This window comes from Ischnura elegans, chromosome 2 (assembly GCF_921293095.1).
Source record: "Ischnura elegans chromosome 2, ioIscEleg1.1, whole genome shotgun sequence".
Taxonomy (NCBI): Eukaryota; Metazoa; Arthropoda; class Insecta; order Odonata; family Coenagrionidae; genus Ischnura; species Ischnura elegans.
Genome location: NC_060247.1, coordinates 5,828,804 through 5,850,175, shown reverse-complemented (window position 1 = coordinate 5,850,175; position 21,372 = coordinate 5,828,804). Strand labels below are relative to the sequence as shown.

The 21,372-nt window shown below is 37.9% G+C and overlaps 1 protein-coding gene across 1 annotated transcript in view; it reads right to left on the bottom strand.

Moving 5' to 3' along the window:
- The window catches only part of LOC124173956 (tyrosine-protein kinase Dnt-like), a 465,002-nt gene extending 451,709 nt beyond the window's left edge, over positions 1-13,293 (bottom strand). The window contains exon 1 of the mRNA XM_046553120.1: positions 11,943-13,293. The gene's annotated coding sequence lies outside the window, so the exon portion shown is untranslated. The remainder of the gene's footprint in view (positions 1-11,942) is intronic.
- Positions 13,294-21,372: the final 8,079 nt, after the last annotated feature.

Genomic DNA, 21,372 nt, shown 5'->3' with positions numbered 1-21,372 from the left:
TGAAATAAAATGCATTTATGGCATTTTTCCTAACTTTTCACATCCTCCATAAAAATACTGAAAATAGAGTTTCAATATTGCCTTAACCCTTTGCTACCTAGTACCCTCTGTAATTTATATATGTATACTCTAAGGCCTGAAACACCTTTATTGTCGTTTCCTGTACTTTCTCTCCTAAAGGAGGAGAAGAAAGGGTTTCCAGCCGAAAAGTGGAAGCATGCGGAGTGAAGGAAATAAAGAGGGTCTAGATAGGAGCCTTGCGGGACTCACTCGCCGGAAGAGTGAGATCCGTGGGTGGGTGTGAAGGCCGCACGGACGTTGCGGAGCGACGCACAGTGGGCGGAATACCCAATCTAGGCGGAAAAAAATATTTTTTTCTAAATTTGGGAAAAATATGAACTATCTCCATATTTTTGTTAATTTATTAGTGAAAATTATTAGCCAAGGATATTTTTAAGTATAAATTCGCTTTAAACTCAATTTTAGCCATTCAATACCATTTAACGGTAGTTAGGGTCTAGTCCAAAAACCAGCGGTTTCACAATGGCAACCTTGCATGCACATCCGATAATGGTACTTCCTTTTACTTGCCCAGGAATTTTGATTGTCTCCAAAACTATATCTTCCAAATCGTAGAAAATAATGGCACTTTTGTTTGCGGGGGAGGCGGTTAATGGCAGTACATGCGACAGCGTACGTGCGGCTAACAAAGAAACTTACCGTGATCACCCGCCTCCACGAATTCGATTCCGCACAAATTTTGTTGATTTTGACTGAGGCAGAAGTAAAATATAGAAAAGAGATATAAATGATTTTATTGTATACGATAAGGTATTCAAATCAGTCCTCAAGACAAAACAAAAACAAATATGAGCAGAGCAAGGCTACAAACATTCAAATAAAATATCTATTTCATTAATTCACTCAGTACAAGCGAAGTAGAGCAAAATAATAGTTTTATACAAATGGTAAAGGTGGCTAAAAGTTTAATTAATATTAATATACGAGTCAAAATTTTGAATGCATGTAATTTTCCCTGCGGCAGAATGATAATATTCACAATAATGTTATCATATTATTAGTCACTGTCTGACGTTTCGATTTCACTGCTATAATCTACCTCACTTTCTCCTGGTTTCACATGGCTCTTTTAATAATTGCAAAACTTCAGCAGAAATACCATTACTTTTCTTTGTACTTTGTTGACGTTTGGATGAAATGAGAGGATCTGAATAAATTAGCAACCTAATGAAGGCATCCTCAATATTTGCGGAACGAGAAATCTTCATAGCATGTCTACTCCTAATTTTTTAAAATCCTTTTCTCTTGCCTCCTGTGCCTCTTCTGACAACTGTCCAATAAGAAGAATGGCTGATTCTATTAGAATAGAATAGAATAGATATTTATTATGCTCTGGGAAAAAACCCTTGGAGCAAAAAACACAATTTACAAAAATAATGGCTCATCAAAGCAAAAAGTTCATGAAAAATGTCAAGTAAAGTTGTTTGATACGCACCTATAAAAAAGAAATAACACGTAACAAGGATTGAAATTTGACATCATAGGCAGACGGAATATAGTACATAATACATAATAATGATACATAATAGGCTGTATTTTCGTGGGAGTTTATTTTAGCTCTCCACTGAGTAAGTCCATGTACAACTTAATTTTAAAAGCATGGATGGAGCCCCTCTGTCTAAGATCCTCAGGGAGAGAATTCCAGAATTTTGATCCCGTTATCAGAAATGATTTCTGGTAGATATTAGTACGTGGAGTAGGATAACATAAATAGTCATTTTTGCGAGATGACATATGGGTGGTTACTGATCTGTTCATAAAGATTTCCCGGAGATAATTAGGGATTCTCTCTCTGAAAATCTTAAAAAGAAGAGCACCGAGTAGATATTTCCTTCGATTACAAAGATTTAGCCAACCAAGGCTGATTCTGTACTGTGATACATGAACATCCTTTCTTAAATTGAATACATATCTTACACATGAATTAAGTAGCCTTTGTAACTTTTTATCCAGCTCTTTAGGCATGTCATTATAAACAAGACTACAATAGTCAAAGGAAGGGAATACCAGGGTAGAAATTAACATTTTTCGGGTGGATATAGGAAGTAAGTGCTTGTGCAGTTTTAGTTGATACAGTGTGATATTGACTTTATTACAGATTTCGTTCACATGTTGGTTCCAAGACAAATTTTTTGTGAGGGTTAGTCCAAGAGTGCGAACAGAGTCGCTGAACGGTATTTGATGGTCACCAACTACAACTGGAGGAAGGTGATTATAATCTATTTTGTTTAGGATCCTTGAGCTACCGATGATTATTGCTTTCGTCTTCAAACAGTTCAGTATGAGGTGGTTTTTACCCACCCATTTTGTGATTTCTCTCACGTCATGATTCACTAGATTAATACTATCAGCTATGTTTTTAATCGAAGTATGGATGTATATTTGAAGGTCATCTGCATATATCATATATTTACAATTTTTAATCGCAATTGAAATGTCATTGACAAATATAGAAAATAGCAGAGGTCCCAGGACAGATCCTTGAGGAACTCCGAAAGGATATCCAATATTATGGAAGCATCATGTATTACTTTTATTGGCCGGCAGAATTCAGTGGACGACGGTTGTGGATTTTTCCACAGTATCGTTCAATTCCCCACTAGTCCCTTCATTTCATATAATTCTAGAGGTACGAGAGAGATGACAAACATAGATGAATCATTCTGAGCACCCTCGTTAAGTTTCATAGCGCTGTTATATACGCTTTGACCACTACTAGCGTCACACCCCCATTTATACATTAAATGCAGTTCTCTCTTAATAGTGCACTGCATGAGAACATCCTTTTGCACTAGTGCAATGCGTTCGATTGTGTGGTCCAAAAGAGCTAGTAATTTATTTCTGCACACCTTTCTGGTACTTTTAAAGTTTCCTTAGGAGGATAGCACTGCAATTTTGACTATTCTAACACATCATAAGACGGGTAAATGTTGCTTAATCTGTCATTCGCTCCTGTCCTGATTCTCGTGTACTGCGCCTTTGTCAATCCAGTTTCAATCAGAAGCGCTAGCGCCTCCTCTCCAGGTATTGTGTGTTATGGGGGCGAATTGTAGGCTTTCTTTAGTTTATTAGCCCTACTAAGTAGTTTGGGTAACTGCTCTCACCATAGCTGCAGCGTCTCGTTTCCCAGAAGAAAGGAGAGAATACTGGGCCGCGAACACGATTTCATCCTCTGTGCGCGACTTAATCAACGGCTGCACTCTCGTCCGTTTCGCTCTATCCGTGCAGTGTTTGAACACTTTTCTGGGTCTTCCCTTGGAAGTTGATGGCTTAGCTTCGGCACTAAAGTTAATTCTGAGACGTTTTTCTGTCTCTTTGTTGGGCAGGAGCATTGGGTTTTGAAGCCACGTATTATATTTTTTTAAACGCCACTTTTTTTAAACGCCTGGCGTAATTGTTTAAAAAATTCCTAATAGCTACACTGTTACACTTCTTAGCATAAATTTCACTGTGACTCAACTCAAATTTCTTCATTAAATAATCTGGTAATGAGTCTTTTGTCTCGATTTTGTCGTGAAGTAGGCTACATAGCTCTCCGTGCGTCACGACAGCGCTCTCCATGTCGCCAGAAAAAAACACAAAAACTATATTTCCGCACTTTTCCGCACCAAATCCTTTTATGGCCTCATTTTTAAATACATTCTCTAGACATTATTACTTAAATTAGCTTGACATCCCTAGAACATTTTTTTATAAGTCAAACCAAACATTTGGTATCACAAAAAATCAAGTATTTTTGCAATGTTTATTTCAAAAAACAGTAAAAAATTTGAAATGGCAAATGTAACACTAAATATCATGAAAAACGGTGGAACATACCTTAAAAATAGTAATCCAAATTCTACATATATGCCTTTTGCACTGGTCACCTTACTGCAAGCTCTTCACTTCACTGTCAAAACACAACTGAGCCTGGTCGGAAATTGGTCTCCGTAGAAAGGGTGCCTTTAAATGGCCATAGCGGCGCTATTTTGCCGAGGGTAGTGACCTCAATGGTGAAAAAGGGTGCTCCAACTATCCCAGGATAAGGCTAACGGCAAAAATTGTCCCAACTGTAAAGTCGGTTTTTGGACTTTTTTCCGCCTAGATCCTGGATTCCGCCCACTGTGCGACGCACAGTGGTCGGAAATCGAAAAACGCCGGACAAAAGTCCGAAATGGCTTTTTTTGAGGTAGACAATTGAAATTTGGCACAAATACGGGGAAATAGTTGCTGATTTTGAAATATTAAGTCATTTTTATTAAGTCTCAGCCGTTACGGAGTTACGGAGGCTTGAACATGACGAAATTTCGAAAAACACGCCATTTATCATTTTTCTTCGAAAATGTAAAAAGTTACGCAGATGGTAGAGCAGTGGATGGATTTTCATGAAATTTTTAACATGTTCATCTGTCATTATAGTTTCTTGCCTGTACTTTGCATAAGTTTCAGACATTTTTGTTGATATTTGTGTGCTGTAATGTATCAAAATGGCGGAAGCTTTTTTCAAGCAAAATTTCACTTAAAGCAGTCATTATCTTTTTTATAAGAAATATGTATGTCGAGATATTTCGTACAGAATACTTTAAAATTATGTTTACTTAATACCCTGACAAAAAATCATGATATACATTTTTCTAAAACCAGAGATAATGACTACTTTATGTTAAGTTTTGCCTAACAAAATGTCCGCCATTTTATGACCTAATGACCAATACTGCTTTCAAAATATCTTCGATATAGAACCTTAGGAAATCCACAAAAGTGTTTTTTGCTTGAAAAAGGCAAATTTGAGGAATTTAGGTGCAAACAACTTCAACCATCACACGCAATCGATATTACCGGGGTCCGCCGCGTGGAGCCGGACCGCGACGCGCGGTCGAAAATTCGAATTTTCTCTCAGGGCCGCAAATTTTTTCCCAAACCTTTTGCAGACAAACGTTTAAATATGTTTTCTTAGTATTATTACGAAATATCTCGACATACATATTTCTTATAAAAAAGATAATGACTGCTTTAAGTGAAATTTTGCTTGAAAAAAGCTTCCGCCATTTTGATACATTACAGCACACAAATATCAACAAAAATGTCTGAAACTTATGCAAAGTACAGGCAAGAAACTATAATGACAGATGAACATGTTAAAAATTTCATGAAAATCCATCCACTGCTCTACCATCTGCGTAACTTTTTACATTTTCGAAGAAAAATGATAAATGGCGTGTTTTTCGAAATTTCGTCATGTTCAAGCCTCCGTAACTCCGTAACGGCTGAGACTTAATAAAAATGACTTAATATTTCAAAATCAGCAACTATTTCCCCGTATTTGTGCCAAATTTCAATTGTCTACCTCAAAAAAAGCCATTTCGGACTTTTGTCCGGCGTTTTTCGATTTCCGACCACTGTGCGACGGTGCGTGCTACAGCATCCACTCGCGACCACTCCGAGGCGAAGGAGATTACCACACCATCTCGAGGCTAATGGCCACGAACCATAGACCGTGGAGGGGTGAGGTGCCATTCCTTTCGAGAGATTTTATTGCGCGATAGTAAGTGGCGTTGAGAGCTATTTACTCTTCACTCCATCAATTAGTGTCTATTCTTTGCTCAGAAAGTACAGCTTTTTTAAGAAAATCTTCGTCTTCGTAAAAAAGTAAACTTTATCCGCTAACCACTTACACTTTTATCCACATTACTGTCATCAATGTCTCATTCTAGACTATTTTTTTGTGGAAATTAGTCAGAAAAAGGTTGTGCATACAATCTATTATATAGGAATTCATAGGACATGGAAATGTTACGCATGTTATTTTTATGAAATTTGATGGAATCGTTTTAATCATTGTCACCTTCTTCCTCTGACCTTTTCATTTTTCAATTCTCTTGAGGAGATTTCTGGCGATAACCAAGCAATTTGCAAATATTAACCAGTACTTTAGCATGATCTTACTCCAAGAGAATGATGTGGTATGCTATAATCAACATCAGCGAGACAAATATGACATATTTTTATTTATTTATGCAGCTCCTGTTGATTGAAAAGGGTTTTAAGACTAAATGCAAAGAGATGCCATTGTAAATGAAATGTTTTTTTCTCAAATAATTAAAAAAATGTAGGCGCATCAACAAACTGAAATTGTTCCATGACTTTGCACGAATGAAAAACACATTTATGGTTAAATGACAGGAAATAACCCACTGTAGACATTCCTAGTTATGTATTCCTCGTGTTTTTTAATAATGAAAATATTTTAGAAGTACTTTACGACACTAGTTTCATTTTTAACCCAGGAATAGTGTTATACAGCGTGTAACAAGTCACTTTGTACCCAGTAACGTGCACGGGTGTAAAGCTATACACACCAAAGGTGAGATTCATAGTGAGAAAATTAATCTTCTTGAACGGGATTCAATTCTGGGCATCCCAGCTAAGCCAAATTATTTAATAATGAGTATAGTTATGAGTATTCTGTTGAGTTAATATTCATATCCTTAATATTTATAAATGTCAGCAATTATTCAATCATATTTGTGTAAATGTAAATATTCTGTTATATTAATTAAGATTTCATAGCTATCACTAAAAATTGTCAGAGCAAATATAAGTGGTAGCTTTCAGAAACAAAAGCTCATATTTGGGGAAATCGATCATTTAAATTTTATTCGAGTAAATTAACCCCTCTCCTCCATGAATCTTGCCACGTTTGAGTCAAATGGAAGCACAAAGTTAAAAATGTGCCAAAATAACAGATCAGATCATAAAAATAGCATTTCTATAGCGTTAAATTCTCTTCGAACGTTTAGCAAAAGCTACTTCTCCGGGAAAAGAGCCTACCCTATGCAACAAGAGGTTAATGGGTAGCATTAAAAGGTCTCGTCGGAAAAATGATGGCAGAGGATTTCCAAAAGACGAGAGAGAGAATACTTTATAAAGATAATAAATCGAAGGTGACATCAAACGGCAGCGAGGAGGAATTTCGATACGGAAGAATAAAGGGGAGCAACTACGAGGGATAGAAGTAGTATATGTTGCCAGGCGGTGGGACACGAACCTTAGGGAATCGGATTAAAGGTTATACGAACGAATTAACCCTATATCCTTGAAGATAGCGAAGAAACACTGCGATGAGAAAGAAAAAGGGAAGATAAGGAATTGGCAATGTTTTGATCTCCTAACCAACCTTATTTAGCAATTTCTTACTTACTAACCTTACTACACCCCGTTGCCCATACTTGAACGCCTCTAGAATCTCTTAATAAATAGCAATGGCTCGATAATTGGAATATGAAGTTATGATTCGATTTTCTCTCTTGACCAGAGGTAAAAAAAAGTCAAAGCGCTTCTTTCATCAAATCGTCAGAAGAGTAATCATTGTATCAAGTGTGTTATTCAATTGTTAATAGTTTATCCCTGAGAGATATGAACAAGGAAATGGAAATTCATAATAATTCATTGGATTCTAAAATATAATTCTATTTATTGACAATCACTTGATTTATCAACGCGGGATCTAAAACGTGTACGCAAGAGATAGGAATTTATTGTGAGAAACCATTTGCAGATAATGTGACAAATTTTTAATATGCAAAAGCAGGAAATAGTCATAGTAAAGCCAAAAGCTTTGTAATATACCTAATGAGTACCATAAAGTATATGTTAAAAGAAAATTAATAATGAGGAACTAGCCGCAATTGAGCACAAGTATTTTTATAAAAAATCAATTTTATATAAAGTCAACATGCATACCTACCCATAACGCAAAGCCTTAGCAACCCTCATTAATGGAGGTCTACTCCTTTCCCTAACTTCAACCAAAGTAAACCGTAGTTCCTTCGTCTACACGAATTGGACTGAAACTCACTTAAAAAACTGAGTGGATTGATGCCATTAGCAGCGAGGACCACTCTCGCAATGAATGGGTAGTTCTGACTATAAAAAGGTAACCGAGGCTTCCTCCGTGAGATTATCGCCGTCACATTTAAAAGGATATTCATGGGAGGATGGTTTCCTCAAACGGGCGAGAGAGAGAGAGTTTTTGCGGGATTTGGTGGAATCGGTCTCTGTGGCGGAGTCGGGCTGGATTGCTCTCCGTTTGTTTCTTTTTCACGAAGGCGTTGCATATTTTATTGGCTTGGGAGAGGAGGCGATAAGAGAGCGGCGGGAATACTTTGCTGACTGCGGAAGAGAAGCTAAAGAGAAAAATAAAGGAGACCGGAGAACAAGATTGGATACGACGAGAGCCTGAGACAAAGGAATATAGTAAAAAATATTTTAAACCAATTTTAGGGGTTATAAAACGACTATTTGTACCATGAAAAATTAAGAATCCAAATAATGCTTTTTTCATCTCTATAAAGTTAAATAGCTATACCTCGATCCTCAATTTCCCAATTAGCTTGATTTTATTCTGCGAGACATGGTGGAACAACATTACTGAATCGAATGAAAAGGATAACTTTTTGTAATGTCCACTCCTTTTAATGGCATAAGTTTTTTACAACGCGTTTTGAGCTAAAAATGTTGCTGAAAGTAAAAAAGTTTCATTTTACTCTGACTCATTTTCCAAGTCTATTTTTCCTTAAATATTATTAAATAAGTGGCAGAGTTTTATAAAAATCTCAACGGCTATCATATTTTATACAAAATTATAAAATTGCAACTAATACTATGCCAAATTAATTTTTTATCTGATAATTTATGCTTGCCGTTATTGTACAAAAAGATGTGTCAACTGGCAGGGAAAACTTATTAAAGCTACACGATCATCGTATCGAAATGTTATCAATAATCAAATCGTTTATTATTACATACGGTTAATTTCTAGGGCAGCAAGCAATGGAGGTACTACTCACAGAGACAATTAAGTGTTTATATAATCTCTACATTAGTATTTATAAAGTTAAGTTTATTAGAAGAAACTCCGAATATATTCAAGGTAGCGAACAGTCAGAAATAAATTGTAAGAGTGATAGCTCCGGTTATACCAAAATTCGATCGTTCATCATTAATACTCATAATTTACAACCCATCAAAAGATTTAGAAGTAGACACAAAAGATCGTAGCCTCTTTCATCAATGAGTTTAACTGAAATATTTCAAATTATTTCAAAGAGAATAGATCAATTTAAAACTGACGCACGTCCGTTGACTTTTAAATCAAAAAAAGTTTGGTAAAAAGTTAAATTATTTCGAACCATTCGGTCGTCTTTGGAAAGCCAAAGCTGAGGGGAACCTATTCAATTCCATTATTATGCAAATAGTGCCAACCTAAAATGACAGACTACTATTCTCGTACCAAACTATTAGCTTCTCATTCACATCGTAACTTAAGACGCATTTTTCTCCAGGTAGTTATTAAGTTCGGAGAGATTTCTCCCGATACGCTTAAGGCCCTATAAACCTTCTTCGTGAGCAAACGCATTAAAAGTATATCAGATCGTATACGGCACCAGAGGTCATTGCATTCAAATTAAGAACTTGAAAAAACAATAACTTCATTCTTTTTTGGCCGTTATATACGATCAAAAACATGCAACTTGTTGGCAATTGGATCAATACACCTAAGAGGTCTCCTTCAGCAGACCTTGTGATTAGAGAGTTATGACGCCTTAAACCCTGATTCATGGAAGGAAAAGGGCGTTGGCATAATAATTCACTTTCTTTCAGTCTGCCGAGAGAAAAAGACGCTTACAAAATTATTACAAAAGTATTATTTACACCGTAAACATAAATATTTATGAAATACAGAAAACTCTATCCTAACTGTAAGAAATTCAGAGGTTGAAAGAGACTAGATTAATTCCCATTAAACAATGGAATCTTTTTATTGAGTAAGGAAGTGACTGAATATATACGTTTCTTTCGTAAAGAAATTAATGTGATAAATTACAATACATGAAAGAAAGAAAGCTAGTTTTTTCTCAAAGAAAAAACCTAAGCTGCAACAACCACCATAAAAATAAAAATGCTACACGGATTTTTTTCTAAATATTACTTGAAGTAGGTAAATATTTTGCTAGTGATTGCAAAGTCAAACTTGTTCATTTAATAATTCCAATTATCCAATTTCCTCATTGCGAGGTGTTATCTCAAGACGTATTTCCACCGCATCACTGAACACTAGCGTTCGAGAAAGATTTTGATAGTAATAAGGGATATTTCGAGGAAATATCACAACGATAATGATATGACAACGGAGTCATCATAGAGAATTTATAAATTGCACAGAATTGCTAAAATGTGCACTACTTACACGTTATAAGACAGCCTTATAAACTCTGCTATTATTTTGATGCTATTTTGAAAGGATTCGCTACTATCCATTGGCTGCATACGACCACTAAGTTGGAAAATGTGCGCTGGCTACGAACTTGTTCGACTCCGAGTCAACAAAAGCCATTTAAACTCGAAAGTGAAGCGTCCTTTGCAGAGAGTGGGTTTCGTTGTAATCACCAGCTGGCGCTGAATTATGCATTCGGACGGATTCGTAATCGTGAGAGTATCATGCTACCCGCGGTGGCGCTCACTGTCTGCGAGAACGACGGCCCTTCCCTCCGACGGGAATTCCCTCTGTGGTCCCATGAGACGGACCACAAGCCGAATGCGCTTCCCTTAAAGGTTCGGGGCTTCTTTAGGTTTGAATCTCATGCTCCCTTAAAAAAATCCACTTAAAGTCATCGAAACCTCTCGAATAGATGATTTGTTTTTTATTTGGGTACTCAACACATTAAACCGTTATTTTTTCCATGTTCCACCAGCGTAAAAAATTTTTCAAGGATTTCCAAAATCTGCTCGACGAACAATATTATATTACTTCTGTGAATAATCTAATAGTTAATGGTTACAGGATGATGATTTTCTCCTCAATAAAGAGCGTGAATGCGATGAAGTCGATTATAAAATTGCGAAAACAGATTCTTTCACTTTTTTCAAGATTAAAATGGACAAAATATAAAATACGCTTTACTTGTCATTAACCATATTAACAACTATTGCGTAGGTATATATTAGAATTGAAGTTTGTGCATGCGCCAGTATTGACTTTATACCGATTACAGAGGCGTGATCGTTGTGATTCTCTTAATAATGAGTTACGATTAGCACAAGGCCAGAGTTTTTCTGCTCTCGATTTCAATGCAAATAATTCCTTCTTCATTAAATATTAATAGACATTATAGAAACATGCGATGGTACAGAAGTTAGCTACTTAAAAACATCATGTATTTTCCTGCATTCTTACCATGCAGAATGTTAAGCTTGGCCAAAAAAAGAACTGTCATGAGAGTCAGAAATATATACACTAGGTTTATAACTTTGCTTTGCTAATGCAATGATAGACTTAAAGCATCAATGAAGAAAGTTATTTCAAACATCGAGCCCATAATCTAACATGCTTGAGATGTAAAATCCCTCTCCTAAGTTCATGCGGCACAAATGTTGCTGATTTAACTGATATGATGAAATCAACGATGGACAAGGTAGGAGCTAAGTAATGATGAGGTGAAAATATAGTTTTCTGTTCAGAAATAGTAGTTTTTCATCAGGTGAACACCACATATTTGATTTGAATAATTTAATGACCGATTAATTTGAAATCATACATCTCATTACCTGCATTCATAGCTGATAAAACGGAAAAAATAAAACAAATTTATTCACCGCAAATTTTATCCAAAAGTGCACATGGAAAAAAAAGCAAGGAGCACGATTCAAGGCCCTGTATCAGACTTCAAAATTGAAAATGGCTATTATATCAAATAATACATAATTAGCATTAAAAAAGCATTGTTAGATAATCTACGCGAGACAAATTCATCCATTTTTATTTTAAAAGAAGAAAATAGGCTATTTTAATGACGGTTTAGAATGTGATGTGCACATACCATCATCCTTCCGTCATCCTGGAGCGAGCCTAAATTGGATAATAGGCTGCGTAGTCCTCTTCTTTACACGACAGACCCTCCTCCTCGGGGAGAAAGTGTGATCGTAAGTAGAAGGTTCGGCCTCTCTCCTTCACACCACGCCGCGCACCGCAGCACACAACACTGCGACGACCAACGGCCGACCACTCGACACCGGCGAGATCCGAAGGGCTGGGAGTGAACACTCGGGAGGGGGAGAGTTGCCTACAATCACGATCCACCCAAGCGCAAGTTTAATTCCAAGATAATGCGGCTCCAGGTGTCACACAAGGGATCATACCAAGGCTCTTATACGCACTAAATCACACCACCTTTTCCCACCTGGATAATCCTGACAGGTAGTATAGAACTGCCAGTACTCATCAAAAAGAATGGCGAAGCATAGGAACAAGGGGTGCGGATATGCGCTTCTTAGCAGAGATTGGGATTTATACGAGCTTCCATTCCGTTTCCCAGGCTTTCCACTCACGACAGGAGGCACCGGAAAGTCTTCTGTGCGTCGAAAATAAATCCAGGTTTCCGTGAACACACGTGATATATAAATTTAAGAAAAGCTGTCAGTAAATAATTTGGAGGCATCCACTCAAAAGTGAGTGGAGGATGACTCAAAGGAGCCAGAGAATTTATATTTCAATCCAAACACACGCATTCCCGAGGAAAACACTTCCGCACGTCCGGCAGGCTGAGAGGAAGTTCCAAAGATGCACAGCAAGCTCCAGTATCCTTAGTTAGGAAGCGAAGAAAGCCGCGGAGTAACGTGGAAGCAGGAGTAAAGCAGCTCAGTACACGTACGAGTTATATTAGGAACAAACTGATTATAAATCGGAACTAGTCGTGTATAGGCCCAACTCACCGCACACAGTCACTCGAAAGAATCCGCGCGATGACACGAAAGCACAAAAACACGATCTCGTGGGAAAAACACGATGTATCTTCTTGGCGTTTTGGGACTAATATACCAATAGAATTTCCAATAAGTTTAAAAGTTTTATGGAAACCGCGAGCACTCGGTCAGTGAAGAAACGAAACACAATGCGTAAGATCACGCGGAAACTTAGCTTCCCCCTCGGCGCAAAGAAGTTTCCGCTCGGAAGAAGATGGAAAGGAATGCGTCGCTGAGAAGGGAGAAGTGAAAATTTTCTGGGGAGTTAGGAGCGTAGGGACAACCGGGCTCTCCGAGTCGAAGTGGGGCCACGGGGATAGAAGCGGCAGTGGAGACACGCGGGGAAAAAGGTGCGGTCTGCTACGCGAAAGACGGGAGATAGAGAGGAGAGGGGCAAGGGCCTCCGAGCGGTTCGAAGGCAGCGCCTCGACTGCGGCTGGGATCCTATCGGAGGGAGAATGCGCCGAGGGTTTTGGTGAATGGGGAGAGAGGGGGAAGGGGTGGAGGGGAAGGGAGGGGAGGGGTGTGAGCGGGGAGGCTGGCAAAGGCGACACACACTTACCCGGTGGAGAGTCAAGTGGGAGCGGCCAGCCGCAGTGATGTCCCCCGCATTCTGGCTTCTTGGTTTCGCGCATATATTTTGCTCTTCCCTCAAATGATGAGGGAAATAAAAATAAGCAGAAATTAATAATTTTCTTTCCCTGGAGAAAAAATGACATTGCAAAGTAAACGAATGGAAAGTCTGGATTTATGATAGCGCGGAGATGCAGGATAGCTCGTAAACAAAATAGTTCGCCCGCAATATCCGTCAAAACACTGTGTGGTCATGATCCTGTATCCCTGCGCCCAAACAATCCGGTAACTTGATTCCATGACCTTTTTCGCTGTATGCTAAAGAACATCGTGATGAGGGAAATAAAAATAAGCAGAAATATTTCATTTTCGTCGACTGGGATAAGATTTTAAATTGCAAAGTAAACGGACGCGTCAATTTTCTCCGGATTTCAGATAGCCCGGAGATACAGGATATGTCGTAAACCACACAGTTCTAGTAAGATTGCTCTGTGATCAAAATCTTTTACTACCCCCGTGTCCACGCATTCTGGCTGCATTATTCCATGAACTATTTTCTATTTGCTATTAATAAGGCTCTTACTGAGAGAAATTAAAATAAACAGAAATCATTCATTTTCCTTGCCGCATATTGAAATTGTAAAGTCAGCGGAGGCTCCTATTTTAAGAGAACGGTTCCCGCTTTTCTTCTCGGTGATAGACAGTTTATACACATATTTTCCTTTTCGAAATAGTGCATTGTCCCATCCTGAATCTCCTTACTCATTCATCCCGTGTACACTATGTCCACGGTTTCTTTCTCTGCTCAGTAACACTATGCTGAAAACATTATTCGAAACTACTCATTTTTCTCACGAGGGAAGAAATTGAATTTTGAAGTAAATGGACAACCCTGTTTTTAGAGAACGGTCCCCCCCCCCGGTTACATCCCTTGTTGGACAGCTCGAAATCACACAGCTTGAGCGCAACTACGGTCAAATTACTGAGTTGACCACTTCTCAGCCCAAGTGCTCATTCAATCTCAGTACCTACTCGACATTCTGGACTATTTCCTCAACCCAAGATCCTTGCGCTGAGGCAAAAAGTTATGCAAAAATTTTACTCCTGTTCCTTGACACGCAGAGGATATGTAATTGAAAAGTAAACGGGCCGTCCAGTTTAGCAAGTGCATACACAACTCATTCTCTCAGTGATGTAAACATATCTTGTAGCCTTATAGCTCGTATATCGATTTTGGATTCACTGTGCACCAACTTCATTGAAAAATAGGAACAGCACCACAAATAGGAATACGGTATAAGTCACCTAAGTTCAAGGTCAATAGCGCTGCATAAACCCCTATTTGAATAGGCTCAATAGAATAAAATATACTTCTAAAAAATTTCTTTCTTTCATAGATGCTTCCTAATTTTACTTGTATCTTACAAGTCACTGTAATTCAAACTACATGGTAACAAGATATGGTTATATAACTGAGATAAAGAGCAGTGTATGGACATACAAATACTTAATTCCTTTAGATATTGGAAAGTACTCATATCGTCGCTTACTTTCTCTTAAATATATTACTTCAGTATTCTTTATAATGATTTAAAAGCTTTAAGGTTAACATTCATTTTATGAATTTGAATAGCATGTAATATTTAGCTCCAAATAGTATATCAATAATGAGACGGTTCATATCTGTACGCTGAAATACCGATAAATGAGTGCACAAATTGGGTAATAGCCCACGACAATTACAATGCAAAGGTATATTATACTAAGCTATTTGAATCCATGTAACGTATTGAGTGCTGGAAAAACGTAAAGAAGAAATGTGATAAAGATTTAAATCGTATGATATGCATCCAACCCGTGAAAATTGAGAAATTGCTAACAAATGATAAGGATTTTTCATTGAAACACCGTCGCATTCTCCCGTTCTTAGAAACGCGATGACGACAAATTTGTCGAATATTTGCCTGTACTGACTGGAAAATCTGGAATTAAAACGTTATTTCAATTCGTAAACAATACTTTTGCGGGAAAGTTTACCTTTTTAACAATATCGTATGTACAATTTCCACTCTTAATATGTATTTCACGAGAAACCATATATTGTCTACATCGGTACAGTGACTACTGAGGTTACTCTTGTGACGTAGATTCCTACTCGTAAAAATATATTTGTAAATATTCACGAAGTATCACTTCATTGCGCTCAAATTCTACGCCTCTTCCCAAAAAAACCTCTAATTTTACAGCCAATATTATAAAAAAAAGCGGGAATAAAATGCCACATAGAAAAAAAGTCCACCTGCAATTTCTCTCACTCGGTTCCTTCATCACGCAAAATGTTCCCACCGCAGCAAAGCGCAGGGAGGTCGTCTCCTTGGCAACAGGCGCCTCACAACGCGACGCCTCAACGAGACTCGTTGGAATTTAGTCTGCAATACGACTCGCTGGCAATATTTAGACAAGGAATATTTATATTCAAGAACGCTATATTATGCATCACGTAGACTCAAAGCAGAACTACACATTTTCGCATACTTTCATTTAAACTCGTAAATCATCTCTGATTTCATCAATCTCATACTGCTTCTATCATCATTAATTGATCACTTTTAAATTTACAAAATAAGAATCAATACTCACCGATAAAATTTTAGTGTAAAACTTATATTCTAATGCATATTTAGCGCTTATATGTGAGATTCAGGAGTCAATGAAGGAAGGAATGTGGTTGAAAATAGATTGTTGGCCCCAAAGGCTAAAATTTCCGTTCCCTTAAGTGAAACAATTCATCCCAAACGACCGGTGTTCTAACCAACGATATTATTCGGTCAAAGAAAAAGTTAATTTTGACAGGAAAGTATTAATGGGCAACTTAATATTTTCCAGCATCTTGCTCAATAATATTAACCGTAAAGTTAATGAATTATTTCCAGATTCACCTCTTCTGATTACATCAATAACAATGGAAAAAACGGCAAAGTATATTAATAAGCTATGTACATTAAAAATATTTCTCAAAAGGTCCGTCCGTAAGATTTCCTGATTAGAATAAATAATTAGCCTTTATTATGTTGCGCGATGATGATAAACATTGCAATATAAATTAATGAAATTGCGATTGTGTAAAATTAAGATAGTTTCCCAGAGATGGTCAACATTATGTTCACTGTTTCATGCATAGTCTCGCTTTTCATTCCATTATTCACTTTATACCGACAATTCTTGTGTAGGAATTCCATGATATCAATATGTAGATATACTTATATTTCTATATTTCGAATTATATTTTAGTTTCATTTACGTCGAATTTAAGCTGAAATTACTGAGGGACGAAAGAAAATACTTAATACCTTTTTAATTAGTTCAACACATCTCTGCAGTTGGCAATCCCAACAATAATGCACCAGTAACAAAATAATATTTTCGATAATTGTAAAAAATTGTTTTTCATGCGTGCAAGAGAAGTTACAAAAAAACAAAGTTACAATGGTTAGACTAGGTTTAAAAATAATAGTTTTGAATTTCTTCAACATAGTCCGATTTTACGAAGGTATAATCTTAAAACATAGGTTTCAGCTCTAGAAAATGACTTTTCGTGTTCCTAAAGGAGCTCTTTTTTAATGCCATAAATGGCAACCTACAGCGGACTCTCTTCTTTCAATTTCAATTCGTTCTGGAGGATTATAAAGCAAAGTCCATAGTTTATTGAATCTGCATGATTTCCAGGCAAGGAATCAATTATCAGCGCACGTAAATTTTGCGATACCAAAAATTACTTTCGCAACAAATATGGCGTGCAATTATAAAATTGATTACATACTGTGCGAATGGATGCGGAGATCTACTACATAATGAATGCGATATTAAGTTTTGGATACGTGGTATTGGTATTGCGGTTAATGTAAGGCGTATCAGGAGTAAGTAAAGCGGGGGGGGGTATGCAAAACTGTTTTGTGGGACTGAAGTGTCGGCATGACTCCTCACGGAAGAAGGACGACTGCCATGACGAGGCGAGTGTCAAGAGCGATGCAAAGAACGCCATCGACCACGGCTGACCGAGGAGGAGGAGCGGTTAATCGAATGTGGCGTGGCGCGTAAACCCTTCGACCGCATCCATTTGACGCCTCTTCGCCAGCCCACACTAACCGCCCGCCTCAGCCGTCCGACAACGGCCACCGCCCGGGTGCGACACAGTGGGAGTGGCACGACAGATCCCCCGAGTAGGGAAGACACTCATGGCCAAGGTGACGCCCAGCGGCGGAGGAAAACCTCGTAAAACGAAGAAGACCTGATGAGAAGCCTTCGTAATAAACGAAAAAGTATTCACAAACGCAAGTGTTCATTAACACACAGAGGTATCCATAAACATATTGAGGACCCTTTCTGACCCATAGACGCATGATTTACGTCACTACTGAGGTACTATAAAATATCCGCAGAGTGGCGATGACTATAGAGCGAACTATCTTCTATATTATATGAGTCTTGGCTTCCGGGCGTTCCTCCACGTTTAGATCTCCATAAGTGACGACAGTTTCTCCAGCCATCCTGCTGGCGTCTTCAGGTCAGAAGTCGTCAATTATGGACATATAAACGTGGGGGAACGCCCGGAAGCCAAGACTCATATGAAGAAACGCCGCGGAAACCTCAGATCTATCTTTTATATTATTTCTACTGCATAGATACCTTTTTCTCAACTTTCCAAACTCTACAAATGCGGTACCATAATGCTCAAAATTTATCAGAGAACATGCGACGGCATATCTTACTTCCTAAATATTGCTATTGTTTCCTAAAATTGGTTTTTAAATAGTATTAAAAAAAACAAACAAACAAAAACCGGTAAATATTCCTGACGTTAACGGCGCACAAACTGATACATTAGTTCATTTGCAATAATATCTTGTATTCTTTAAATAGCTTTCATCAAAATGCGGCTGATTCCACATTCAAGTCTCCTGTTGATACGTAGGTATGAGTCATCATGTGCGTTTAACAGAGAATAGTGTAATTACTTCCAATGTTGTGTTTAAAGAGGTCCTCTGACCTTAATTTGTACATGAACATTCCAATTACAACTGTACATAAGACCCTTCCTTCTTTTTCTACATTTTAAAATTAGAAACGCGCCTATCCCTCTGTGGAGCTGCATTGAAAAGAGCGGGGGAAGCCCGCTGGGAGCGGGCGCATCACGCTCGTTGAACCTTAATATCGGCAGGATGGTGTGTCCACTCGTAAGGAATAGCTTTGAAAAATTGCGCATTTGATACATAAACCATCTGATTGCCAAGACCTACAGGATGCCTTACGTCAGACATCGAATTGGTGTAATGTCTGGAATCTTGCATTAAACCCATATAAATGTAGTGTGATGTCCATTTCCCTAAAGAAGATAACTCATCAATTTGACTACAGTATTTTTAATCACTCGCTGAAACGTGTATCAACATCTAAGGACCTAGGCATTATCACTGATGATAAATTAAATTTTTCTCCGCACATACAATCCATCAAGTCTAAAGCAATGTCCCTCTTAGGACTCCTGTTCCGTTTCACTGAAATTAAAGACCCCCAGGCACTTCGAACTTTTTTTTCATCTATCATTCTTCCAATTCTTACCTACTCTTGTCCCATCTGGTCTATCTCTTCACAAACCAACCTCTCATCCCTGGACTGTGTCAGCAATTTCTTTGCCAATATAGTAAAAAATAGAATACCGCATTTACGCAACATGTCCACTCATGCTATTCTCTCCTCCCTCTTCATCCCCAATCTCACTACCCATAGGCTCACAGCTGATTTAAAACTTATTTATAAGATTCTCAATTCCACCATCGACTGCCCAGCATTGCTCTCTTTTATCAATTTTAAAGTTCCACCCCGCCCTACCCGTTCTCATCCCCTAATCCACATGCCCATTCCTAGACTTTCGCTGACTAAACGTTCGTTTTTCTACCGCATTACTTCTGTGTTGAACTCACTCCCTCCACACATCGACCCCTTTGCACTTCCATTGAAATCCTTCATAAGCCTTTCCCTATCCTATCTGTCACCGAAGTAGTCTGTCACTGCAGTTTCTTGTTGTCCTTTTGTTTTTGTAAATGTAATTATTGTTTTCTACATGTTATATTGCGTCTTCGTCCTCTAATTTATGTATTGTTACCTGGCCACTATAAAATGGCATATGCTGTATGTGGTTATATTTCTTTAAAATAAAAAATAAAATAAAAAATAAGTTTGATACGTGGCACATATTATTGCTAATATCCGCGTGAAATCCGGACCGCTCGGAGGTCATCTATGTGACTGGCGACTTTTGTAAATCCATTAAAGCGCGGTTGTAAATAGCATATTTTGTGGCCGACTGGAGTATCATTTAAAGTACAATGTCCAGCGTGACGATTCATCAGGAATTGCAAGACATTTGAATGACGAACACCAATGGTGCAATTTTTATGCAAAAATTTTACATGTACATAACAGGAGGCGGAAACTGGATTTCTTAGAACAGTTTGAAATTGTTAATTGCCCCGCTAATTTTAAATTATGTAACGACCATATGTTCCCATTCCACTCACCTCTCCTGAACATTACCCTACCACCCACCCACGTCATCAGTAACCTTGGAATGAAAACACCCCAATAACCCCTCCCCTCCCTCCCTCTCCCCTACTGACAAACCAATATAAAAAGGCTATCACCCAAGGCTATGTACCTTGATAATGGCACGAGTTGCCGAAACCATGGTCGGTTTAAATAAAAGTGTGTGAAAACAGACAAGTGGTTTTACTAAGTGGAGTGTCATCTACTTAATATATTTCGCCTAAAGGTGAAGATCTTAAGGAACGATGAGGACCTGATAAGAATCCTCCGCGATAAACGAAAAAGCATTAATTGTAGCCTCAAACCATGGTTTTCCAGAGAATTATTTTGTTCTGGGGTTTAAAAATACTCAACCTTGTAACGGAATTCATCGAAAGTAATGCTTTGAAAAAATGCCACAAAACATATTTTTCCGCAACTATCACATACATTTTGTCTCTTTTCATTCATAGAAACAAGTTTGAAATTGCCCAATTTATAAAAATTTTCGCCATGACATTGATACCTTGGCTGCAAATCAGTACTTCTGGAAACCTTAGGAAAATTTCACCTCGGGAATGGAAATTTGCTGGGAGCACCACGAGGGTGTTAGAGTGATTGGTCGAGTAAATTCAATTCAAAACAATGCAGACGCTTATGATTCAGTCGCGCCAACAAAGTAACAAAAATCCTTAACCCTGAGTAGGGCGTGGCCGATCTAAAAGGCACAGGCATTGGTTTTAATTGTCAATTTTTAATCATGAGACTTTCAATTTTTACATTTTGACTCTGTTTCTTTTTGTACAAAAATAAATGCTCAGATATTTTAAAAAATCTAGTGTTTTCAACATGTTGCACATCCTTCAGATGATTGGTAAATTTTGGTTTCACTTAATACGGCGTTGAAGGGATTTTTTTCGTCATACACCTGTCAAACTCATCGTGCCTCAATTTTTTGAATCCCAGACAGTACGCAGGTTTTAATCCAATGGCGCAGAAAGTTAAGGAAAACGAAACTGTGTAGCCAAAATTAAATTTGAATAATATTGAGAAAAAAGCATTTCCTCATTCAAATTGCATGTTATTGAGCCTCCACAAGTATTTCAAACGTTTCAAAAGCAAACACTGCTTCTTTCTTTAGTCAACCTTACGTATTTTTACGTAAACCGCATTCTTAACCCTTATCTTCTACCGCCCAATTAAGCAGCAAGTATGCTCTGCTTGCTTATCATTCCATGATCTCACTTCTACAGTTCAATTACTTTCAATCATTCTCATCTACATCTACACACTACCCAGCAAGCTGCCTAAAAGGCGTGTGGCAGGGGGTGTTAGGACACCAGCCATTTGAAC